Below are 27,057 nucleotides of genomic sequence, written 5' to 3'. Positions count from 1 at the left end.
TTGTCAAAGCTAGCAAAGAAGAAACGGGAAATAAAACTATTGTACTGTAACTTTGTTGTTGAAGCAAACATAAATTTATTTTTTGGAGACTGTCAAAGACAGGAAATACAAACATCGAAGAACAATCAATTGGATAAATGGCACCATTATGAAATGCTTGCTGTATAGTAAATAGTATTGTGTCACTATTTGAGTTGCATTCTGGGAAATTGTAGTCTTAATGCATTTGTGTCTGCCCAGGCTAATCAGGGAGAACGGGGAGAAAGTGTCTTGCCTAATTTGCCTATGCAGGCTTATCTGGGTTGACACTTTCGGCATATGCATTAAGCCCAGTTTTCCCAGATGTGGTTCATTAAGAAGGTCTCAGAAATCAAATTTTATTGGGAAATTTTTAAAGACGATTTCAACCTCCAATATGGAGTCATAATTCAAGATGTGGATTTACCGACTCAGTTGGTATTTTAGTTGGTGAGAATTTTGTCGTTGGGACACAAGCAATATGATATGAATAGCAGACGACAATAGTGTTCTGAAATATATTGCTCATGTTAAAGCATTTTCCTCAAGTTGTAAAGTTTTAGATACTGAATATGTTAATTGAATTATATAGGCCCGATCATTTGTCTAATATTTTATTAAATTGTGTATGTAACAATATCAATTGAAATCGGGAGACATTATGTTGATATATTGATTTGATAGTGTTGACATTGGTTCAAGTGTTTTGTGTGTAATTTCGTGTGCAACAGTCACTGTTGAACTGATAAATGATATAGCAGTCTTTATTACAAATACTGTTTTGGTGCTACTGATTTTTTTTAACAGTTTCATAAACAACTAAATTTGATTTTTTTTATTTGAAGGAATATTTTCAGAAGACCCAAAGTACTTGTCCTTCCTATGAAAAGGTTATCAAGCTTTTATCATAATAGAGTTTGATAAAATAATAAATTGCTTAAATCGTATGAAAGTAAACATAATAAAAAATTAATTTATTAAGTCACTTAATTCTATCTTGTAATTAATAACTTGTAAATGTTTTTTATTAAAATTAACAAAATGTATCCACTGTCTCACAGTTACCATAGATATTGTTAATTGGATCAATTGTTTATGTACTGCATTACGGATTTGCATTATGCTAAGAGTAGTTAATAACAGCATTGCTGATTACATTGAAATATTGTTTTATGTAAACAATTTGCCATAAGCCATGTTGCGATGCTGTGACCAGCCTGCCCATGTGTGCAGTCTGGTCAGGGACTACCCTGTCTACAAATGTGGCCATGAAACCTTGACTGTTAATTGGACATATTAGCTCCTGTTAAGATTTGCAGGCAGGACTGGAAGTAAGTTGGCCACATATGGAATAAGACCTATTTTTGCATGACATGATTCATATTTACATTTTTTGTCACTTTTGTTGTTTTTGAAGTGTTTGTCAATCATGTTAACTGACAACTTGAAATCAGTTGATTTGTAAAAATATTTGTTGGCCAGATAACTGAAACATTGTACATTTTGGCTGTGTTTTCTACAGAAACATTCCTCAGGAGAAATTATTTTCACTCACAAAACACGCTTCCATCATTTGTGAAAACTAGAAGATATTATTACCTTTTAAGAAGTTTGAACTGCTGTAAATTAATTACCTGATTTAAACACAGTTTATGTCAGCAGAAAAATCTATATGAAATGGTTATTTTGGCTTCCTATTCAGTTTGTGCAGACTATTACTTGAGAATTGTGTGCTGTAAGAAATTGTTAATTATCATAAAAGGTATGTTTTGATTGTTTCTTGGCATTATATTGTTATTTTTGAGTACATCCCCTCAGTTGGTGTACACGATTTGTGAATTTAGAGTTTAATTTTATGGTGAACACATGGAAAGTATTAAATAACTTACGTGAAATGAAATATTTTTGTCAAATATATTTATGTGGTTGTAATTTTGCCCAGAAATATTATGTGGACAAAACAAAACATATTTATGTCTTAATATATTTTAAATGTGGTTGGAGCAAATGTTACCACAACATTATTATGACAAACATTCCTTCCTTAACATTGTCTGTACATGTAAAAGATATCAAATATTGTTAGATTCTTTGCAACCATTCATTAAGATTGGTGCTTTTAAAGGGACCGTCAACCACGATATTTTAATCAATATAAACTAATAATTGTAAAAAAATACGGTATTTTAGAACTTTTCTTCTTTCGTCAATGGCGGTTGACGGTCCCTAATGAATGTGAAAAATATTGATCACTAAATATTTACACTGCTTTTTAATATAATTGTATTATTTAAGTGCTCATTGCATTATTTAAGTGCTCATTTACATAACAAATATTTGTATGTATTTTAAAATATGTATTCATTGGACAGATTTTTTTAAACATTTATTTTATTTAGAAAAATGTGTTTTCAGAAGAGCGAATGTAAATATCTGTCTGTTATTTGAAACTGATGTGTATTGTATAACACATTAATTTGTTAACTGCATTGATTTTCATTTACAGATTGTTTTTTTGACAAAAGGTAGTAAAGAAGAACGGGAAACACGTTTACAGCACTATAAGTGTTCAAATGCATTGCAGTGAAGTGTTAATGACACGCATGTTCAGCACAATAAGTGTTCAAATGTTTGTTGACTCAGTGAGTATATTAAGTATCATTACCTTTTGTGTTTGCCAAAACGACGAGAAATTCATATGTCTTCAAACTATTTTGCTATTTAAGTGAGTCCATAAATGTGAAAGATTTATAATATATTTACTACACAATGTTATTTGATGTTTTACTGTTATGGAACATCAGGGAAACCATTTTCTTTCAATTGCTGAGGAATTTTTATTATAGTTTACATGCATATTGTCTGTCTGTTATGAACATGTTTCTCAGAACAAAATATTCTTTATTATAAAGCGAGTATAAATGATTAAAATGTGGACATTTTATTCTTGCAAGCCTCAACCCTTTCCAACTCAGTAGCAAAGTTAAAATGGCTTTTGCCACCAGCATAAAACCAGAACAGCCTACAAGTAACCTGAAGTCTGTTCAGGTTTTATGCTATTTGCTGCTCATCAATAACTAAGAGTTAGAAATGAAACCTTTAATATTTGAATTTAGTAAGAAAGGTATTTAATTAAATGTAACTGTCCAAGGGACTACAAATGCGTCAAAAAACGTATCTAAGTGGTAAAGGGTAACCAAAATATTAATATGACTGAGGAATATTGAATAAATTAATTTATAGTGACATTTATAAGAATCAAGTTAACTCATATTTGCTGTAGACCTCCAATCGTATCTATGTGTGGTATGAACAAACTGCACTGGCTATTAAGGATTTCCTATCTGAGTAAAGGTCTTGTGTACATGAAGGAGTCTAGTTCTTGCTGTATGATAGATCATAATTTGCACTTGAATAAAACGTGCTGATTTTTCATGTGTTTTTTTTCTAGTATTTAATTTTACTACGTCAAACTTATATACATGTAAATAATTATATTTATAAACATTTTTATCGGTTTTCAAATAACTACCGGATCATAATTATGCTCCCTTTAAATGAGAATGTGTGAGCTTTTAAATGTAGAAGGATCAATTGGAACTCGTAAGTCATGGTTTAAATGAAAACAAGTCTACCCATATTGCATTTTCTAGTGCAATCTTTTGCATCAGATAATATAAGAAAAACAATTAAAATAAAACAAAGTCTACCCATAATGCATTCTTTCATGCTTATCTTGCCTAAGACATTCACAGGTACTTCCCTTCATCAAAAATGTAAAAAAAGATGCATTTAACACTGCATATCATTACGCACATTTAATACGTGTGTATTTGTAATTTTTCCCGCAATTTTTATTTAGAGAAAGAAATTATATAAAAATCTCTTTTAAACACCCTTCTTGAAACATCATATTTAATGCACATCAAATGAAGCTGTTTTGGCACAAACCTTTGTATGGATTTAATTCCCATAACCTGAAAATAATATACACTAGACCATGCAAAAAACATTCAATATTAATAGCAAAAAGTGTCTTTTTATCAGGATTTTGCCAGCATGAATCTACTTCAGTTCCTAGCACATATTTTTTTAGCTCACCTTAGCACATCGTGCTCATGATGTGCTTTTGTGATCGCCTTTTGTCCGTCGTCTGTCGTGCGTTGTGCGGCGTCAACATTTGCCTTGTTAACACTCTAGAGGCCACATTTATTGTCCAATCTTCATGAAATTTGGTCAGAAGATTGGTCTTAGTGATATCTTGGATGAGTTCGAAAATGGTAATGTTTGCTTGAAAAACATGGCTGCCAAGGGGGGGGGGGCATTTTTCCTAATATGGCTGTATATGGCTTTAGTAAAATCTTGTTAACACTCTAGAGGCCACATTTATTTTCCGATCTTCATGAAACTTGGTAAATAGATTTGTCCCAATAATATCTTGTTATCTCTGGTGAGTGACTTTGGGCCTTTCAGCCCTCTTGTCTTTAAACAAGTACATTTAACCTTAAAACATGTACACTTAGGTGCATTTTAAGTGTTTAAAGTATATGTTTTATTGCATAAAAAAGTTAGTCACTGCCAAAACAGTTGCATTTGATGTGCATTTAATACACTTTTTTGAGAAGGGGTGTTTAAAAAATAGATTTTTACATAATTCCTTGTAAATTATGATGTGCTCATGGTGCACTTGTCCAGCATCTGTCCAGACATGTATTCTCGTGTCCAAACATGGTCAACCACTTGTTCCAATGATATATTCTACTTTAACCGTGTGCAGATTTCCAAGAAACTGCAGAGTAGCTAGCATGGGAGACCCTCTTTCCAAGTTGCTTCTGAAATTATCTAAATTATTTCCAAAAGAGAAAACTTTAACAATCTTTTACTTAAACTATACTGCCTTTAGAGCTCTTGTACTGTAAAATCAATTATTGTTTATGGGACAATAGTTTTCCCAAACTCTGTGTTGACCGATTCTAGAATTTAACACACATACACCAGAACACGAATGCAAATTCATTTTTTTTCTAAAATCAGAAAAAAACAAAATTTATGTGTCCACAAAAAAGTTTTTAAAAGCTCATTCAAGGAATATACATGATTTTATAGTACTGTGAAACCATTATTATTTGGAGCACATTAAATTTAATGGATTGTATTTCTAGATTTACGAATAAACGTTTGCAACTAATAATTTTGTCCAATATTTGATACATTTTTAGACTGAAATACAGTAACTGTTAGGATTGCAAAGAGGCTAAGCTAAGCTTTGAATATGAAATACTCTGATTGAATCTTGGTGGTGCTTACATTAACCCATTTATGCCTAGCGTCTAGAAAAAAAGGCCTTGGCAAACAACGTAGACTCAGATGAGACACCGCATGATGCGGCGTCTCATCAGGGTCTTTACTGTTTGGTTAAAGGAATTTCTGTAAGAAATATTTAAAGTATAGAAATAAATATACTAGACATCCCTTATTTTGGAAATAAATTGATCCAATTTAGAAGGATGGGAGAGTCAACTAGGCATAAATGGGTTAAATTAACCAAGATGAGACGTGTGATGCTACTCTTGCAAAATGCAAAAGAATCGGTCCCTTAAAGACATGGTTAATCCCTTGTGGTACAACAATGTACATGTAGTAATGTCTTAAACACTGAAGACATGAATACGTACTTATTTGTATTAAATGCACTAAGACTCCCCTATATATGTTATTGACTGACGCATTATTTACCACATATATGTCTGTTCTAGGAAAACTAGGATAAAAGGATGTGCATAAAATTGTTTCACTGGATTAGCCTGTGCATTTAGCCCAGTTTTCTCAGAATGTGGCTCAAAGTCCTACTTTGTATGATATTTGAAGTATCTGAGGTGAGCATCATGAGCCCAGAGCTTGTCTTAGGATGCTGTAAGGGTATTATTTGGCACAGGATATGTGTTCTTGTTGTAATTGATTTATTTGTTTAGATCTTATGTAATATAGATATCCATTATTCATGACATGACATTTGTTATTTCAATGGTTTCTTACAGTATATGTAATAAATGAGATCAATTTTGTAGTTCCTGATCAACAATATTTTAGGTGGAATATTTACCAAAAATGATTATATGATGAATTTCTGCCTTAAAACTGATGGAGGTCTTATAAAACGTATTCAAATAAAAGAAGTACCCAGGTATTAATCAGATTGGTTTATAAAATTGTAATTTTTATGTTCATACAAACATACCAAACTTATTTGTCTACAAAATTGGTGTTTCAATTATTAATGGAATTTTTTGTTTTAAAGGAAATCTGTTGTTAAAGAAAATTCAGTCTAAGCAGAAAGTGTGTGCTCAGATTATTTTGTGCTGACTGCAGATGAGAACAATTTTCTCATGCAGGAAATGCAGCAATTCACTACTTGTAACGAAACCTTTATATATTAAGCATTCATTTGGTGATGTTCTGTAAGTGTTATGTGATCTTAGGAAATGTTGCCAATTGCTGATTGCTCATATGTATCTAATGTTGTGTGTTGTGAATACTCCTTATTGGTTGTTGAATAAAATGTTGTTGTATAACGAATTTATGAAAAATCTGTATTTTATGTCTATTGTAGTTTGAAGACTTGTGTTTATTGTTAAGATATCAGTCTTGAAAACATATTTCCGTGCGCTCGACATTAAGCCATTAAAGCTCAACTCGTGTTTATGATGTCTTTGGTGTTTGTTAATTTTACCCTGTATAAACATATGGCCAAGGACTGTGAAACATTGCAGGTCGGTTGAAATGCTACTACTTTAATTGATTAAACAAAGGCCATTATTTTATATAGTTGATTTTGTTTTGACTGTTTTCGGAAACTCAATATAGCAGTAACAGTGGTCTACTGCATGTGCATGCGTTAGTTGCAATTGGCTGGGGTTGTCTGTATTGTAACCTTGATATTCATTATGAAATATTAAAATACCTTACAAAAATGTTCATCACGAAGAGATAGCATGTCGCTTGTAATGCAAAATACCTTGCCTCAAAGGTGAATTTCAAAATAAAAGTAAAATGTGCATTTACAGCTTGTCTGGACTGTAACTTTATGTTTTGACTCAAGTGTGAGGTTTGTGCGCTCCAAACAGGTAATGCAATCTTTTTGTTGACAATTCCAAGGCATCGATTCCAGTTTTTAAATTATTCGATTTGTGTTTGAATTAAATGGTGTGTCAAAGTGTTTTTGACAAAATCGGTAAATTGCCATACATAAAGAACCTTGTCATGCTTATTGACTTGAACTCCTGCTGGTACATCTAGAACTGGAACTGATGCGTGTTTAGCACACAGTTCCTCTGGATACGGAGTGGTGTATTGAAAACAGTGTTCACTCCTGTTCACTCCATGCTCGTGAAACTTTCATATGCTGTAACTTGCAATGAAGGCCTGAAAACACTCCATCGGTATCACCGGGAGATTAAAAGTTAATATAATTTGAGACTCATTCTGGGAAAACTGGGCTTAATACATGTACGTAAAGTGTCGTCTCAGATAAGACTGTGATTTACTTTATGGGCAAGACGGTGAATTGTCTTAAGTAATAATCAGAGCTCTATGAACTAACAGTGTTTATAAATATATATTTGGAGTGACACAACATATTGATATGGTAAATATTAAAGGGAATCCCATTAAAATGCAGTGTTATGATGCATAATTAAAGAAAACAAGAAGTATCGTTGAATAATTTAAGGATTACTCAAACACTTTACACCCCCAGAGCTAGAACTGCGCTGTACTACGACACTTTTATCCCATCCACTACTCGTGCTTTCAAGAGCCTTTAAACCGAAATCTCGAACGCAACATCCATCATCTCATTTTAAAAAGGTCTTCCAAAATTCCAAATTATTATTATTATAATTATTATTATTATTATTATTATGTTAAACGTAACGCCCAGATAATGCGTACACGCTTATGGCGAAGAAGAAACAGCTAGTACTCCACCGTTCGAGTTCTCTCTTGAACTCTGTATCGCACTTATGCATTCCCTCAACCAAGGTATTGCTTTTTGAAAATCCTCTTCTTTCTGTGAAGTCAAATTGCATTAATTTTGCAGCAGTACACACCTTTATTGGCAAATCTAAACGCTTCGATAAGACGCCGACGCCTTCGGTACCAATTCTCTCACAATATTCATGTGCTCCCCAGCTCCAATAGAACTCTTGCTTCAACCTTGTTCGGCCACTCTTAGTCCACTTCAATTTCTCTATCTATTCCCTTCCCTCTCTTTTCCTGCAAGTACTTTCCACCACAACCACTCGATATTAACATCTATTACAATTGAAGTCCTTCTCGCCGCATGCATCGGTTTTTTCTTTCTGCTTGTGGAACGACTTTCTTTATGCATTCCGTAATTAATATTTTAACCAAATCAAGTTGAGTGTTGAAACCTTCTGTAGTGAGTTATAAGTTGGTGTACAAAGTAAAACATTTATACTTAATTAACCATCTTGATTAAAGATGTATATCGACTCTGCTGCAAATAGTGTATATGCAATGGCCAGCATTCACAAAACAATTCTTATGATTAAGTCTAAGATTAAGGAATACTCTTTAACTTGATATATTTAAGAATTACCTTTAATTTTGAAAGGTAATGCCAAACTCAGCATTAACAACTTCTAACCATATTCTTAATGTAGAACATTTTTAATGACAAAATTACCAGTGGTAGCCTCCATATATTCACACGGTGAACGTAATTTTCTTAGTTTTGAGTATATTTTTTATTATTCTGATTAAGAATGTTTTGGTGAATACGGGTCCATGTCTCCTTATACATAGAGCAAGTCATAAAAAACTCAGAATGGCATGTGTGACATGTGATTTCGCGGGAAACGCATTTACAGCTCAGAGTTATTCCTGTTAACCGAATTGCTTAGGTAAAAAAATGTCTCACGTATGTCTATAAAATCGAGTGCAGTCAACCTAATACATCGTAACATACACAATACGTATTATCATCGACATCAATTTGAGAGTCATTTGTTGAAAAATATTCAAAACAAAAACTGTACACAAACCCGTTATCAAACCTTAAGCCGAAGTTTTTAAATTAACGATTCGATCTATCTTACGGAGGTTCCGGAGAAAGTTGGTGTATAACGATTGGTTGATTACACGCCAGATCTATCTCGCGGAGAATTTCGGAGAACATTGACAGCGCATTTTCGAATTCGGAATACTCGGCTTTTTCGATAGCAAAAACTTCACATTTTCATGAAGCTTTGACGTATTTGAAACTTTGGATTAATATCATTATTATGCGAGAACACCATATCACGTTAGTTGTTTATTTACGCATTAGTGATATAAATATGATCTGTTTGTGTTTATTTATGCCAAAAAATAGTAAATGTTGCTAATATTACCGATTTAAGTGCCGCCTGGGTTCCGGCCGGCACGTTTTCGTGAAATATCTCGTTACCAGTTACATCTCCGAGCGACCTGGTGGGTCAGTTGCTGGGAATTGGATTATTGCCCCAAAGAAGCGGATGTTCAGAAAAGCTGTAACGATGATGTGCCACTTCATACACATTGTGTGACACTGTTATAGAATATTATATCTTTATTTTGTTTCACGGGTCACATAGTACCTTTAACATACTGTGACAATATGTGAGTATATTGTTCTTAAATATTTTTTTACCAAAGCAAGAGTTCGACATGGTTGCATGATGTTAGCATAACACAATAACAAACATAACTATTATAGCCAAAGGCGGCCTTGAGATAACCCAATTTAGTTAACGTCATCATCTGTTTATACAACCATCTAAAGAAGACCTTTATGTAATTATAGCAGAACGTGTCAACACACTTTCAACTCGGAAACAAAATGAAAACAAAGCAGAGTGCTCAGTAAGAATCTATTTTTGAAGATGATTATTACAGAGAAATGTTAAGTTGAGTGAATAAACTCGCAAATGAAATGTTAAAGCCTCTTCGAAAAGAAAGTGTGTTTATTAAAACTTTAAAGCGAGTAACATTATTGTTTCGATTGTTGAATCTTAAAATTACAATATCCACGAATCATTTGTTATTTATATCATTAACAAAAACCCCGTCATTCAGATTAGTACTGTCAATTACAAAATCGAGGTCATTCAGATTAGTATTGCCAATTCCAAAACCCATGCCATTCAGATTATTATTGACAATTACGAAACCCATGCCATTCAGATTATTATTGTCAATTGCAAAACCCATGTCATTCCGATTATTATTGCCAATAACAACCCATGTCATTCAGATTATTATTGATTATTACAAAACCCATGGTATAAAGGTTATTATTGACAATTACAAAACCCATGTCATTCAGGTTTTTATAGATAATTACAAAACCCATGTTATTAAGGTTATTATTGACAATTACAAAACCCATGGCATTCAGATTTTTATTGATATTTATTCGAGTTATTATTGACAATTACAAAACCCATGTCATTCAGATTATTATTGCCAATTGCAAAACCCATGGCATTCAGGCTCCTATTGACAATTACAAAACCAATGTCATTCAGGTTATTATTGACATTTACAAAACCCATGTCATTCAGATTGTATTTTGACAATTACAAACCCCATGTATTTAAGGTTATAAACGATGATTACAAAACCCATGTAATTAAGGTTATTATTGACAATTACAACATCCATGTCATTCAGGTTATAATTGTCAATTACATAACCCATGTCATTGAGGTTATTATTGATAATAAAAAAGCCCGTGTTATTAAGGTTTTTATTGACAATTACAAAACCCATGTAATTCAGGTTGTTATTTACAATTACAAAATGCATATCATTCAGGTGAAAATGGCCAATTACAAAACCCATGTCATTCAGGTTAGTATTGATAATTACAAAACCCATGTTATTAAGATTATTATTGACAATTACAAAACCAATGTCATTCATGTTATTATTGCCAAGCGCAAATCCCATGTCATTCAGGTTATTATTGCCAATTACAAAACCCGTGTCATTCAGGTTATTATTGACAATTACAAAATCCATGTCACCCAGGTTATCATTGACAACTGCAAGACCGATGTGAATGCTGTAAATGTATTTATCAGTTTTCGTCTCAGCAATGTATACATACGTATCAGTGTAAAATAAGTGATTAAACTACTAAATTAGTATAAAGTGTTTGGGTGAAAAAAATCTAAAACGCCCTTAGTGGTGAGGAATTTTGACCAAGAATGTGTTTACATTTATGTCCAATCAAAAAAAAATGTGACACGAAAAGGAAGTGTTGGTGCAAGCTCGAGGACCCTCGCTTACTCTGCGAGTTGTACGTGTAGCACTTGTTGATAAATATATTTAAGCCTCGCATGTTGGTAAATTGTCGTCTAAGATCAGCATGTGCTAATCAGGCTAATGTCACAGGCTAATCAGGGCCGACACTTTCCCATGTTATGATATTTTTCGTTTGAAAAATGTTTTTTAGCAAAGTTTTTTGAGCAAAATTCGCGTTTAGGCGGAAAGTATCGGACTGCGACGATACCTTACGCACACACATAAAGCCCATTTTCAAAGAGCGACATTCGTATAAAGAGCATGGAACGTATCTGAGAAACTGTTAATCTTAAGCGAATACTATCTAATCGAATGCCAATAATACCTACTGTCTGTACCAGTGCAAAAAGACTGCAAATCAAGACAGAATATAAAGCTTTTAACTTTTGATGCATCGGCAAGCCTGGTATTTTCAAGATAATATAATAAACTTGACCAAGCGTACGCTATTTATCTTATTTGGGACAAATTAGGCGTTGGATTTCGAAGGAAATACATTTTGGCTTGGGTATGCTTTCTATTGAAAAAATCAAATTCCCCTCTGTAAGGGTTTGATGAATTTAACCCTTTGCATGCTGGGAAATTTGTCGTCTGTTAAAATATCGTCTGCTGAATTTCTAAAATTAGCTTTTTTCAAAGAATACTATCAGAATAGCAAACAGTTTGGATCCTGATGAGACGCCACGTTCTGTGTCGTCTCATCTGGATCCAAACTGTTTGCAAAGCGCGGCTCATATGTTATGTATGCTTATAGTGTGAACTCTTTGGGATTTTGTAAACTATTTGTGTAATAAGTTTAACCTCATGCATACATGTCTACGTAATATGCAAAATAGTTAACATGTATTTTAGTTAACACAATTAGTTTTTTTCCATAAATGAAAACACCACTATTATGTAGCTCAAAATATCGATCTATCTTCTTTTCAGCTAATGGAGTTTAACAAAGAAGTATACAATTACAAGGGATTAATTCCCTGGTTAGGATCGGATTGGATTTTGCAGACAATGTCATTACCTTAGGCGATAGGGCGTACAAATTGTGAAGCATTGGATTGTACTTCTAAAAGGCTTAGACGACCTAACGATATAACGAGTTTCTCCTGACTTCTTTAATGGAACATGAAAATTGTAGTTTTCAATATACATAATGTATTAATTGAAGACTTTAACATGTGAATCGCCTTTCATTTAATAGAAAATGGATGACAAATAGTACCATGACATGCAGTTTTGAGTTCCGAAAGACACTCATTAACCAAACACATACGATCTGTCCGTTTTACAAACATTCGTTTGTACAAAGAACTGTAAATAAACAGAAGCATATTGTTTTACCGTTTTACTTTTGTGTTTGTGTATTATGCTCCCCGAAAAAAAATCGATGGAGCATTTAGTTGCCAGTTTGTTCTTCCTTATTTCCTTCCTTACTTCCGTCACACTTTTGTTACAATTTTTCATAGCGCCTTCACTGTTTTACCGATCTCATACATATTTGGCATATACCTTGCATGGACCTCTACCTTTTGATGCGGCTTGAGGTCACTGGGGTCAAGGTCACCGAGGCTAATACTAGATTTTCTAAAGGTTACACTTTTGTTTCAGTTTCTCATAGCGCCTACAATATTTGACCGATCTCTTAATATATTTTGGATGTAGGTACCTTGCATTGTTCTCTATCTTTTGATGATGTTTGATGTCACTGGGGTCAAGGTCGCCTAGGCTTATAATAGATTGATTCCTTAAATCGGTATTATACTTTAGTAATGTTTGTGGTTTCACAACTCCATTTCTTGACAACATTACGCATGTACAGAAATACAAAACAAACTGAAAGAAAATGATAGAAGAAGAAAGGTGGATGAAAAAAGTAAAATGACAGAAGTGGAAAAGGGAAAATTGAAAGAAAGTGATAGAAAGAGAAGCATATTGTTTTACCGTTTTACTTTTGTAACAGTACTGAAACAGAAAAATCCTTTGTACGAACATGTAACAGAAAATGATGCTTTTAATACAAATGGTCTTGCTAACAAGACCATGTGGGATAACATTTTTTTCTGAAAATGAAATATCAAGTTGTGATGACATAAACAATAATGCATGTGCTAGAGGAGAAAATAATAAAACGTGTGATGAACCCTTAAAGAACAAATCGTGTGATGAACCCTTAAATAGCAAAACGTGTGATGAACCCTTAAAGAACACAATGTGTGATGAACCTGTAAAAGGCAAAACGTGTGATGAACCTGTAAATGACAAAACGTGTGATGAACCTGTAAAGGACAAAACACGTGATGAACCTGTAAATGACAAAATGTGTGATGAACCTGTAAAGAACAAAACATTTGATAAAAGTGCTAGTTACAACACTTGCGATGAAAATATTTTGAACAAAGGTGTTCAAAATAAAACTTGTGATAAAGATGTATATGAAGGAAATGTAGATGATAAATCCTGTGATGAAAGTGAAGATGAAACAGCTGAGAACTTGGAAAAGGGATTGTCCTATGATACTTGCTTGCAAACTACTGAACTACTCATACATGGAAATGACATTGTGTCAATTTCACCAGCGGAAGGCAATCGTCCACTTAGCTTGCTGACTGATACATTTGCTGAAGTGTTGTCTTTTCCAGTACTTTTCCTAGAGGGTTGCTTTGGTTATACAGTGGAACGGACTCCTAAACTACATTTGAGAAAATACCTCAATGCTAGACTTCTAAACGTTGACAACAGATTGGCAACAAATATAGATTATATTTTTTTCATGCAATTCCTGGCAGAAAAGAAACAGGTGAGTTACAATATTCAGATAGCCCTGGCCATTGAAAAACACAAAACACAGATACAATAACAGCTTCAATGATAAAAAATCATCATCTTCAGTTAAAAACATTTATATCAAATGATCTCGCATATATGATCTTGAAAAACGTTAGGGGTTCGCCAGCTGACTGGCAACGAACTATGAATGATCTTCTTGGAATGGTAAGACAGCTTGGTGTGTTCCTAACACTGTCATCGGCGGATTTACGATAGCCAGACACGATACGCATAGTCGCACAACAGGCAGGAGTTAAACTATCTGATGCGGATGTAAGAAATATGACATGGAAGAAAAGATGTTCATGGATAAAATAAATCCGGTAACTGTCGCAAAACACTTTGACTACAAAGAACAACAGTTTTTCAAAATAATTATCAAGAAAAACAAAGTGCTAGGGGAGGTAGAATTTTTTATCAGAACTGAATTCCAACAGAGAGGATCGCCCCATATTTATTGTGTGATGTGGGAAAAGGATGCACCTATAATTGGTGATAACAATGAAGAAGTTTGTGACTTTGTAGATCAGTACATTAGTTGTCAACTGCCAGAAAATGATGATGATTTATACACATTGGTTTCTACTCTCTATGCCATTCACATACAAGAACATTCAGAAAAAGAGGCAAATTGTGTAGATTTCATTTTCCAAAATGTCCATTGCCATATACGATTGTTGTCCATGGAGATAAACAGTCATCTACAAGTACCAACGGGAAGGAGGCAGAAATAAAAGAACATGAACAAAAACATTCAACAGATACGTCGGAAATTCAATTCTCGGCAAATGTAAATGAACCCAACTACAAACAAATCTTCTGCACCATACAGATGACAATATAAGAGCTTGTGGAAAAAAATCCTGACAAAAATATTAAACGTAAAGACATATTCGAGTTAGGTAAAATCAGTGAAGATACATACTTAAGTTGTATAAAACAAATTCAATCAGGTGTGAAAATGTTTCTTAAGAGATCAGTACGATCGTCATGTTAACAATTATAACTGTACTATATTATAAGCATAGGAAGCAAACATGGACCTTCAGTACTTAACAGACGTTTACCCTTGTATAATGTACATTGTAAGTTACATAACAAAGGATGAAGGGAACTCAATGACATATTACGACATGCTAGCAAACAAGCAAAAGAGGCAAGCTTACAACAGCAGCTACAACAACTTGGTAATTCGTTTCTTAACTATAGAGAAGTTACAGCTCAAGAAGCCATTTATTGGGCTGTACCACTGCCATTGAGGAGAACTAGCAGATCAGTTATATTTGTGCCTACAGATCTTCCAGAAGAGAGAGAAAAGATTATGAAGCCAAACGTTGTGATTGAACAGCTGTATGATGGCAGTGAAGAAGTATTTACCTCTAGAATGATAGATAGATATAAAGCAAGATCAGACAGTTTGGTAGACTAATACCTAGCTGACTTTGCATCAAGGTATGTTGTGAACTTCAGGAAGTCTGATTCAAATGATTCACAGCCCTCAGGTATTGCAGATGGACTGGAAACCAATACAATTCAACGAAAGGAAAATTTAAAATATGAGAAAAAGACAAACACAGGCCATACTTAGAACTCATACTTATTCTAAGCTGAAAAACAGTGAGACATATTTTCATTCTAAGCTTATGTTGAATATTCCACGGAGAGAAGAGGAAGAATTTTAACATGGGTTTCCTTCATTTAAAGAAGCTTATATGAACAATATTTATCTTGAGAGAGAAAAATGTGAAAGCATATCCAAAAAAGGACTGGCTGTTGAAGCAGCTTTGGAGGATTAGGAAGAGAATTGACCAATTATAGATGTATTGGATGCACTGCATAGTGAGATTATTCAAAGAGAAGCTGATGATAAAGCACAGGGAACCAAGTTGATACAATGGAATTCTGAACCCTGAATTCTATTCTGGTGTTCAGGGGGAAATATAAGTAGATATATTTTGGGGCATACAGTTATGATATGACAACTGAAAAAAAATGTATTTTCAGATGATGAATACTGAAAACTAATCAGAAAACTAAATACAGAGCAGTTTAAAATATATTCATATATGTTGCACTGGTGTAGAATTTCTCAAGAAAGTCGTGTTGCAGGGACAAAACCATCTCCATTCAACATCTTTGTAACTGGGTACAGGAAAGAGTTTGCTGATAAAAGATATATACAACATGGTTGTTTCTGAGTTAAGAGGTGAAGGTGACCAGCTGACTGACTGCAATGTTCTGCTACTGGCACCAACAGGGACGGCTGCCCACAACATCAATGGAATTACAGTACATTCTGCCCTGAAGTTGCCTATTAATCAGCACTCCAAATCAAGCGAGTATACTCCACAATCACAAGAAAAACTTCACGAGCTACAAACAAAATACAATGGATTAACTACAGTGATCACTGACGAAATATCTTTGATAAGCTCCCAAGACTTATTCCGTATCCATTGAAGTCTCACAGAGATAAAAGAAACAATGGAATTTTATTTTCGGCGGAGGGTCCATCTTAGCTGTTGGAGATCTATTCCAGATTCCACCTGTTGCACAGAAACCTGGGTATAACCTGTCAAAGTCTCCACTTGCTCGACTTGCAGGATAACTGTGGATGAGAATATTTCACATTCATCATTTGGAGATAATCATGAGGCAGAAAGATGATATAGAGTTTGCGAATATGTTAAATAGAGTTCAAGAAAGTACACACACTGAAGAAGACCTGAACACATTGAAAAGTAGATTAGTTGAAAAAAAGGACTCAAATTATTCTCATGATGCAATACATATTTTTCCTTATAATGCATCTGTTAACAGACACAATGCTGAGAAACTGGAGAATATGAATATAACTATTGTGACATTTGAAGCAAATGATTTGAAATCAGAAAATTCTGCTCTTCCAGAAAACCTGAATTAACCAGACAATACTTCTCTAACCGGTGGACTCTGCAAAACACTTCAGCTTAGTGTTGGAGCAAAAATGATGATCATAATAAATGTTGATGTTTCAGATTGGCTGGTAAATGGCACACAAGGCAGAAATCGCAGAGAAAAAGTGATAACTACTGTTATAGTGAAACTTGATGATAACAATTCTGGAGCTCAAACACATGCAAATATCCACCAATTAATAGAAAGTATCCAGATTGTGTACCAATCTTTAGAGATGAAGTTACATTTCATATTGGTGGTTACAATAAAGGATGTCAAGTAGTTCGCCAACAGTTTCCTCTTCGAGTGTCCTAGGCTTGCACTGTTCACAAAACGCAGAGTATGACACTACAGAAAGCTGTGGTACACGTTGAAGGACAGTTTGATAATGGTCTGTGTTACGTTGCCTTGAGTCGAGTAACCTCTCTAAATGGGTTATTTTTAACAAAGTTTGATGCTAACAAGATAAGGGCAAGCAATGAAACTAAAGAATATATTAAGTCTATGAATTTGAAACTAGTGATTTTTCTACAAAACCTAGTTAACCAGAGACCATCAAATTTGATCAAACTTGCTCTCCTGAACACTAGAATATTCCATAGGCACTTCAAAGACATTAGCTGTCTCAGAGCCAGAGTTAACTTCCGCAGATGTTTTATGTTTCACTGAAACTTGGATGAAACAGCAGCTAACACCAGACCTGACTAACTGGACTTCATATCGGCAAGATAAAAAACACAAGCAAGCTGGTGAAGTTCTCTGTTATATCAGTACTGAGTTAACATCGCAGTGTTTCCTTAGAGCAACCAACAATGATATAGACATTTGACATGTCATGCTGAGTGTTAGGGACCCAGTTCATATTGTATTAGTTTATTGTGCACCAAATGGTAGCACTGCTCACTGCAAGGACATTATCTATAATGCAACCAAGGACATTCCAGATACTGATAGGATACTTATTCTGGGAGACTTCAACAAGGTAGTCCTAAATGGTCAGAAGTTTTCTACATTTTGAAACCTGATTCCAAGTCCAACGTGTAAGACAGGCAGTGTTTTAGACATGGTATTTTTCAACAGACAGTATCAAGTCATGACTCATATTCAGCCAGTGTACTTTAGTGACCTTAGTGTTATTTGGGTGGGTGTTCCATTTTAAAGAAAGAGGGAGTGTATACTATTATTGTCTGTAATTATTATTAATACCTGTTTTCTTTATTATGAACATAAGGGGAGCATCAATCGTTTTCAACGATACTTCTTGTTTTCTTTAATTATGCATCATAACACTGCATTTTAATGGGATTCCCTTTAATATTTACCATATCAATATGTTGTGTCACTCCAAATATATATTTATAAACACTGTTAGTTCATAGAGCTCTGATTATTACTTTAGACAATTCACCGTCTTGCCCATAAAGTAAATCACAGTCTTATCTGAGACAGGGGTGGCGAAATCAAATGTCCGAGTTGCCCGAGTCGTACATTTGCTTGTCTGGGCAACTGATTTTTTTCAATTAAGTTGTCCGTGGACAACAAGTTTTTTAAAAGTCGGGTCCAGGTATACAAAAAAATACATTGTATTAAAGCCGTAATTAAGTTTTACAAAACCGGATGTTGACATGCGATTACATTGTCAGTGCTATTTGCGGAGCAATCAAGCTAAAATACGGGCACTCTCCTGCGCAGTGATCTCCCTTATTATATAAGAGACCAGGAGCATGCCGCATTTTAAACATTCGGCCCGACTGTTAGACAGTGTACAGACTGGTTTCTTTATTTTTACAATCAGACGGAAATAAAAAGTATCAAAGTAAGATAATCAAAACACGGTCTACCTTGTTATTTAAGACGACTTTAATGGTAAAAAATGGAACATTTAGTTATTTGAAATCTTCAACAACGGGGCAGAAACCCGAAGCTTTGAGCAGTCCACCTCCCAAAAAACTAAGAAAGATAATGATAAAAAATATGATCTAAGTAAACGCACCAGAACTTTTCAAGAAACTTGGCTCACAGATTTTCAATGGTTACCAGTTGATGATAATCAAATTGCTACCAGTAGCGGCACAGAGCCTCAGTCTGATGAGGTCGACATATTGGACTAGTTTAATTTGTTAAGATTACGATGTACTTATGTTCAACACATGTTTAAATAACACTAGCTTTGCAAGATTTAAAGTTTGACAAAGTCTTTATATTGTTTATAATATACTGCTATAATGAATGTACTATTGAAATACAACAATAAATAAAACTAGCAAATCAAACTTATTTTGGTATATTCCACATTGGTTTACATTAATCAATAAATGCGTTAATAATTTATATAAACATTAACGGACAAGTGTAGTTAAGCAACGGACAAGTTAAATTTCCTAAATGGTTGTCCGTGGACAAGTATAGTTTTTTGAGATTTCGCCACCCCTGCAGACGACACTTTTCGTACATGTATTAAGCCCAGTTTTCCCAGAATGAGTCTCAAATTATATTAACTTTTAATCTCCCGGTGATACCGATGAAGTGTTTTCAGGCCTTCATTGCAAGTTACAGCATATGAAAGTTTCACGAGCATGGAGTGAACAGGAGTGAACACTGTTTTCAATACACCACTCCATATCCAGAGGAACTGTGTGCTAAACACGCATCAGTTCCAGTTCTAGATGTACCAGCAGGAGTTCAAGTCAATAAGCATGACAAGGTTCTTTATGTATGGCAATTTACCGATTGTCAAAAACACTTTGACACACCATTTAATTCAAACGCAAATAATTTAAAAACTGGAATCGATGCCTTGGAATTGTCAACGAAAAGATTGCATTACCTGTTTGGAGCGCACAAACCTCACCCTTGAGTCAATACATAAAGTTACAGTCCAGACAAGCTGTAAATGCACATTTTACTTTTATTTTGAAATTCACCTTTGAGGCAAGGTATTTTGCATTACAAGCGACATGCTATCTCTTCGTGATGAACATTTTTGTAAGGTATTTTAATATTTCATATTGAATATCAAGGTTACAATACAGACAACCCCAGCCAATTGCAACTAACGCATGCACATGCAGTAGACCACTGTTACTGCTATATTGAGTTTCCGAAAACAGTCAAAACAAAATCAACTATATAAAATAATGGCCTTTGTTTAATCAATTAAAATAGTAGCATTTCAACCGACCTGCAATGTTTCATTTTATTTAACAATTTGCTTTAACACATGATTCAACACTTTCATACATATTTTTAATTATTCTTAATATTTTGCCTTGTATGCCGGATTTTGACATTTTTGCTCATAATGCATTGCGATATATACTATCAAAACATTTAAGCAAATCAACATAAACAACATACAGACGGTTATTTGCATTTAAATAATGTTGTACAACTGACATAAGAATATATATGGCATCAATGGTTGAACACCCTTTTCTAAATCCGAATTGTGCATCCGAAATTTTAGCATTATTTTCACAAAATGATTCGATGCGCTTGTTTAAAATTGTTGTAAATAGCCTAGAAAAACCACTAACAAGGGTTATCCCTCTAAAATTATTTACATCATCCTCATGGCCTTTTTATGCAATGGTATAATAATACCTTCTGTCCACTTTTCAGGAAAATAGCCTGAGGTTAAAATACTATTAAAAACATCACACAAATGACCGGATAATATATAAATACACTCAATAAAATATTCGTTTAAAATACAGTCACCACCAGGCGCTTTATTACGTTTCAAATGTTTACTTGCATTTAAGACCTCGTTTGCCGTTATAGGTTGGTCCAATTCTGGAAAAGTACTATTTTCAATGTCAAAGTTATTATTCGAACAAAATAATTCTGCCTCTGCATTATTATTTTCCGAATTAGAGTTACTTATATTTTCAAAATTCTCTTTAAATACATCTAATGGAATCTTATTACTATTGCCTATATTTCTTGATTTGAAAAATTTCCAAAATTATTTCGGCTTTTTATTTTTTAAAGATTTAATGTCCGCCATCTTACGCTGATATGCATTATTTTTTCTTTCTCTTAATTAATTTTTTATAAACACTTTTCTTTTCGCACACCGATTTTCTATTTAAATCGGTCTTATTTAGGTTAAAATATCTAAAAGCGTCATGGTAGTGATTTCGTGCAGTAATACAATCGTTGTCAAACAAATCTGCATGCTATAAACAAAGGTCAATATTGAAATAAGGTTTATTACTGAACGTATACAATTGTGAAAATAACTCATCCGCTTCACTGCGAATGGTGTCTGTAAATTTATCTAAAGTGGAGTTATTTGACAATTGGCTCGAATTATTAACGTTGCCAACAATATCATTAAAAATGGGAAGTTTCGAAATAATTCTTGAGTGAAATTCATCCCTATGCGAACTGTCCCATTTATATTTAACCTCAGGGAATGCCTCATAACTCGGTAAACAATTATTACAAAATAATGAGAAGTGTAACGGAGCATGATCACTCCACTCGTTAAAATCAACAACAGTAAATGTTGATAACAATGGAAAGTTACTTTCATTGGTCAATAAGTAATCAATGATAGATGACCCGTTAATTGAATAGAATGTTTGTTTACAACTATCACCTATTCTTCCATTGACAATGTGTAAAGTTGTTGATGTTGATAACAATGGAAAGTTACTTTCATTGGTCAATAAGTAATCAATGATAGATGACCCGTTAATTCAATAGAATGTTTGTTTACAACTATCACCTATTCTTCCATTGACAATGTGTAAAGTTGTTGATTTACATAAATCGAGCAATTTAATCCCATGATTATTGTGTATAGTATCAATAGAGACCCTAACAGTGGAGTGATCTCGTATATAGTCAATATCTTAAAGTACAGTGTTAATTGAGTTATATACAACAAAATCACATTTATTACTGGTTCTGCTATTCAGGTCTCCTGTAACAAAGACAGTACCAAGTTCAGAATAATATGAAATATCATTTTCTAAAATATTAAAAAGATCCACGTTAATGGTATTATAAACTGGCGAATCTTCTCCTCATACATAGCTTCCACATATATACATATCACTAGCAGTATTAAAAAAATCATGCTTAAGTTTCAACCAAATAATAGTGTCGTGATGGTTACGTACAATTTCAATCCCATCTTTTATCTGATCTTTAAAATAAATAACAATTCCACCGCCGCATCGCCGTGCATTCCTGTGTTGAAACTTTCTATAAAAATTAAAAGATTGATAGCCATTGATTTTAATGTTACTCGAAGCTTTGGTCCATGATTCAAACAAAAAAAATATATCAGAAGAACCTAAAATATTAACAAACTCAGCACTAGGTTTTTTACATTGGCTTAGTCCCTGTACATTCCATGATAATATGGATACCTCACCGCCATCGTGCCCCTATGTTCGGACCGCGCTTCTGTCGATGTAGAGGGTATCAAGTATCAAGTACGCTCGCTTGCCCTGTCGCCTTGCTTCTTTCATCTTTGGCACTAATATGCGCCGTTTTTCAATAACGTCCTGTGGAAACTGTTAAAACACGGTGCACAGTACCATCCAGCTCTTTCCAGCGCTTTCGAACACTCTCTCTGTCCTTGAAATAAGTGAATTTCGCTACAATATTTCGAACCTTGCCAGGAATTGGTGAACCCGGTGAACGGTGCACCCTTTTAAAACTTATGGTGTCTGCAACTTCACGTTGTATTTTGGAGGCGTCTTGAAGATGCTGGCGAAGCTTCCTCTCCGTCGTTTCTTGTGACTCGCTTCCAGTCGAATTGTCCTCCGCTTACCCGGTGAATATCAAATTATTCCGCATAGACTGCGACTGGAGGTATGTCACGTTGTCACGCAGGGTGTCCCTCTGCTTCTCCAGCTCCTGTACCCGCTCAGACATCTGTGCCGCGTGGATATCCGCCCCGTCCACCTTCTCCTCGAGACGCGTCACGCGCTCATCTACCTTCCGGACTCGGTCTTCTAGAGCAACCCATAGTTTATTGAAATCTTTCTCCAAGTTGCACATTTTTTTCTCTATGGATACTATGCCGCCCATCTTCTTTTCCACAGACTCGAGGCGATCACTTACATTTTTCATCAGTTTCATTTAGTCCCGGATTGTTGGTTCGTTGGTTCAACATAACTTTCCGCCATTTCCGCACTGTCACATAACTGTTCAAATACACTTATTTCTAAATTATCCTCACCATAAAGCGCAGAATTAGTACATTTCAAAACTTCGCTTACCGGGCCTCTTTGTTTATGAACTTTCCGGTTATTTGGCTCATTGTCACTACTGTTTCTTTCTTTCCTCTTTTTATCTATCGTTTTTTGTCATCGTTCAATAAAGCACATAAAATCCACTATATTATCACTATAAAGCTGTTTAACTCAATTAAAAATCCAAAATTTCTTTCCCACTTGAAAATTATGACCGTTCGCGCCAAGATCACGTGACCTCAAACAGCCTTATAAAGCTATAAGAGAGTTGTAAAATGTATTTGTTGTTTATGTTTTTTTCGCGTGCGAAACATATATACAAATATAAATGTAAAAGTAAATAATTCAATAAAAGTATTATATATATATATATATATATATATATATATATATATATATATATATATATATATATATATATATATATATATATATATATATATATATATATATATATAATAAAGTCGCTTTTGGCCGTTTATATAAAATAAAACGCTTTTATTAAATTTGCCGTAGCTTTCGACATCTCGGTCTTCTTCAGCGGCGTTTATTAGTGAATAAGCATATCATCTTTAGCGGAAGTGACGTTATATTATCGCACGTTACATTGCGCGCCAATTTTAGTCTTTTGTGTTTAGTCCATATGGTTTGAACGTCCTCAGTTTGCGCTTCCAAAGTTGTTCAATGGTCTTCCGTTACTCGTCGGTTCCATTTAATTGTTCGAGTCCCATGACCCGGAAGTCTGCGACGCTGTGGCCGTTTGTGTAGAAGTGCTCGGCTACCGGGTCGTTGTATCGAGTCCGTATCCGGCACAGGTTAAGAAGATGTCGCTGGTACAGGGTATCTCCCGTTTCTCCTACGTATATGAAGGTCTTACACCGTTCGCAGTGAACAGCGTAGACTAAATTGGTAGATTTGCAGGTGACATCGTTCCGCACATTGTAGCTTTTGCCGGTGGTGTCGCTGAACTTTTCAGCCTCCATCATGTATGGACAGATTGCGCACCTCTGTGCCCCACAAGGTCTGCTCCTGTTGGGAACTCGGAAAAACATCCGGTTGTGTTTTTTATGAACAAATACGTCTTGAAGGTTGCAGTCTCTTCTGAATGCTGCTAACGGGGGTTCAGGAAATACGTTTTTCATATGATCTGAAATTTGGAGTGTTGGCAGGATGATGGGTTATGAAACTACCATCCGCCTCGCCTCAGATACATTGTTTGTAATTAAATGGCAAAAACATCCGGTCGACAAAAATTGAATGGAAAACGCAATTTGGGCTCTTTCCTACCACGTGGTTTAATTCGTAAATTAGTCATTCAGCCAATCATCAATTAGCACTTGCGGAGACGAATACTATTGACCAATCAAACATGAATTAGAAGCTAATTTTGTTGTATGCAAATTAATCTGTTAACTAAAATATGTTTATATAATCTTCTTCCGCTGCAGTAGTATTAACATATGTTCAAAATTCAATAGTAGTATTACTGGTTTATCCTATGATTTACACTATGATGTTGATTGTACTTCACGTAATGTTATGTATCTGATAACATTAAAAAAAATTCTGTAAACAATGTCAGGCAAACTAATCAAAATGTATCCCGCAGAATGAATGGCTATAGATTTGATATCGAAATCTGTTCAATAAATCCTATTTCACATGTTGCTACACATTTTGGATCTACTCACAATGATTGTAGTTTATCTGATCTCTCATTTGTACCTATTGATGTTGTTGAAAACAATCTTGACAGTTTATGCAAAGAAACATTTTGGATACATAAAATAAAAGCTATGATTCCGAACGGTCTAAATAATAAACTGCTTTATAACATAAAAATTATAAGCATATTTCACATATACATTTGATGTTTGCCTATTACACTGTCCGTTCATAAATTATATTATATATTTACTGATAGGCTGGTTATTCAAGATTGATCCATCATTGTATATTGTAAACTGGTCCCCCGTTGAATTTAACCGTTGACTCCGTTGACTATACTATATAGAGAGTATGCAACGGATAAGGGGAGGTAACCAATCTATGCATATTGTAATATTATGTGTTAAATATTATTAGTTTTTTATTTCGCCGAATGACGTCATGTTTATGTATAACGTTGACGCCACTTCCCATATTTTTGTTTACTACTTGTGAAGGCTATGGCCGAAACATAATTGGTTTAAAAAAATGAATAATAAACAAACAAAAGTAACGTGTTGTACTGATTATTTTATTTTATTAAACTATTCTTATGAAATATTTTTATTTAAATAATATTAGTTAAATATACGATTTTCTGTTATACCTAATTGTTAAATATGACATTTCTGCAGTGAAAAACAGCAGTGAAGAGAACGAATTGTTATTTTTACCGGTGTAAAGAACAAATTTTCGGAACCCCTTTTTCTATTTTTAGATTATCATAAATAATTTTATATATATTTTCTATGATCACGAGTGAAATAAAATCGACATTCCACCGAATCCAATACGTTTTCTATTTATTTTATGCTTTTTTTTCACCGTTTATTTACATTGTAAAAGAGTTTAACTGGAGAATTTCTCTGGTATAATGACGTCATTTCGTCACACTTATGACGTCATTTTGTGTTTTAAAATGTATTGAGGCACGCCACGGCAGAAACTCCAAGAAAGGTTAACTTTTCAGCAAAAAGGAAACAGCTGTTAATTATTTTCTTGAAAAAAAGGGCATAAAAGAAACAGAAAATTTGTTCTTGTCAGCGTAAGATCGTTTGTTATTTCACTCATGATCATAGAAAAATATTTTTTCTATGATCACTCGTGAAAGAACAAACGATCTTACACTGACATGAACAAATATCCTCTATATATTTTTTATAATTAAATATATATTTATAATTTTCGAAATTCACTTATTCTATTATTTATCATTTTCACCGAAAGATTTATTGATAATTTCCAATTCATATATAGTAAAATAATTACTAATATTATTCATCACGTTGCATAATGGTACTTTATAAAAGACGTTATTTTGAATTTTATTTTTGTGTCGACATTTGGAGTTATTGTGTTGTGGTTACGAGTTACGCCACAACTTGCGTTGCAATCGAATCAGTTTCTCATTATTTCTTAGAATGTCAACGATTTTCACACGAAAGAAAAATACTTGTCAGCAGAATTACTCCTTATACCCCTCCAATCATACATACTTAACTATTTGGTGATGAGAGTCTTGAGAAAAACACGCTTATCTTCGATGCAGTTCATATGTACATTAAATGGAGTAAACGTTTAGGCACATGTATGTCTAACAATGCAAATAACTGCATTGTCTTTTTCCAATAGTTTCGCAAACTGCAATGTCCATTTTAATGACTCGTTTTGAAGTCGTCTTTATATTCTAGAAATTAAAACCGAAACTGGTTAATTATAACGCTCTGCTGCCTTAGGGAATGCCATTGTTTGGAAAATCCAATGCGATCCTATATATTTATCCGTTGTAATTTTATACTTCTTAGTTCAACTCCATTTTTGTCGAAAAGAATTTACAGAGCTCTTTTGGCTTACATAATAGTGGCGATTTCATTTATGGAAAAAAACTAATTGCTTCAACAATAAAACATATAAACTAGTTCGCGTGTAACGCAGATATGCATGCATATACATGTAGTTACTCTTATAACACACACAGTTTACAAAGTCCCATACAGTGTACGCAATA

The 27,057-nt window shown here is 34.0% G+C and overlaps 1 protein-coding gene across 1 annotated transcript in view; it reads left to right on the top strand.

Moving 5' to 3' along the window:
- The window catches only part of LOC127856087 (ecdysone receptor-like), a 111,426-nt gene extending 104,706 nt beyond the window's left edge, over positions 1 to 6,720 (top strand). Inside the window, exon 7 of the mRNA XM_052392077.1 lies at positions 1 to 6,720. This exon is cut by the window's left edge and continues 546 nt beyond it. The gene's annotated coding sequence lies outside the window, so the exon portion shown is untranslated.
- Positions 6,721 to 27,057: the final 20,337 nt, after the last annotated feature.

This window comes from Dreissena polymorpha, chromosome 13 (genome assembly GCF_020536995.1).
Source record: "Dreissena polymorpha isolate Duluth1 chromosome 13, UMN_Dpol_1.0, whole genome shotgun sequence".
Classification (NCBI taxonomy): domain Eukaryota; kingdom Metazoa; phylum Mollusca; class Bivalvia; order Myida; family Dreissenidae; genus Dreissena; species Dreissena polymorpha.
The sequence above is the reverse complement of the archived record's forward strand: the minus strand, read 5'-3'. Positions and strand labels throughout refer to the sequence as shown.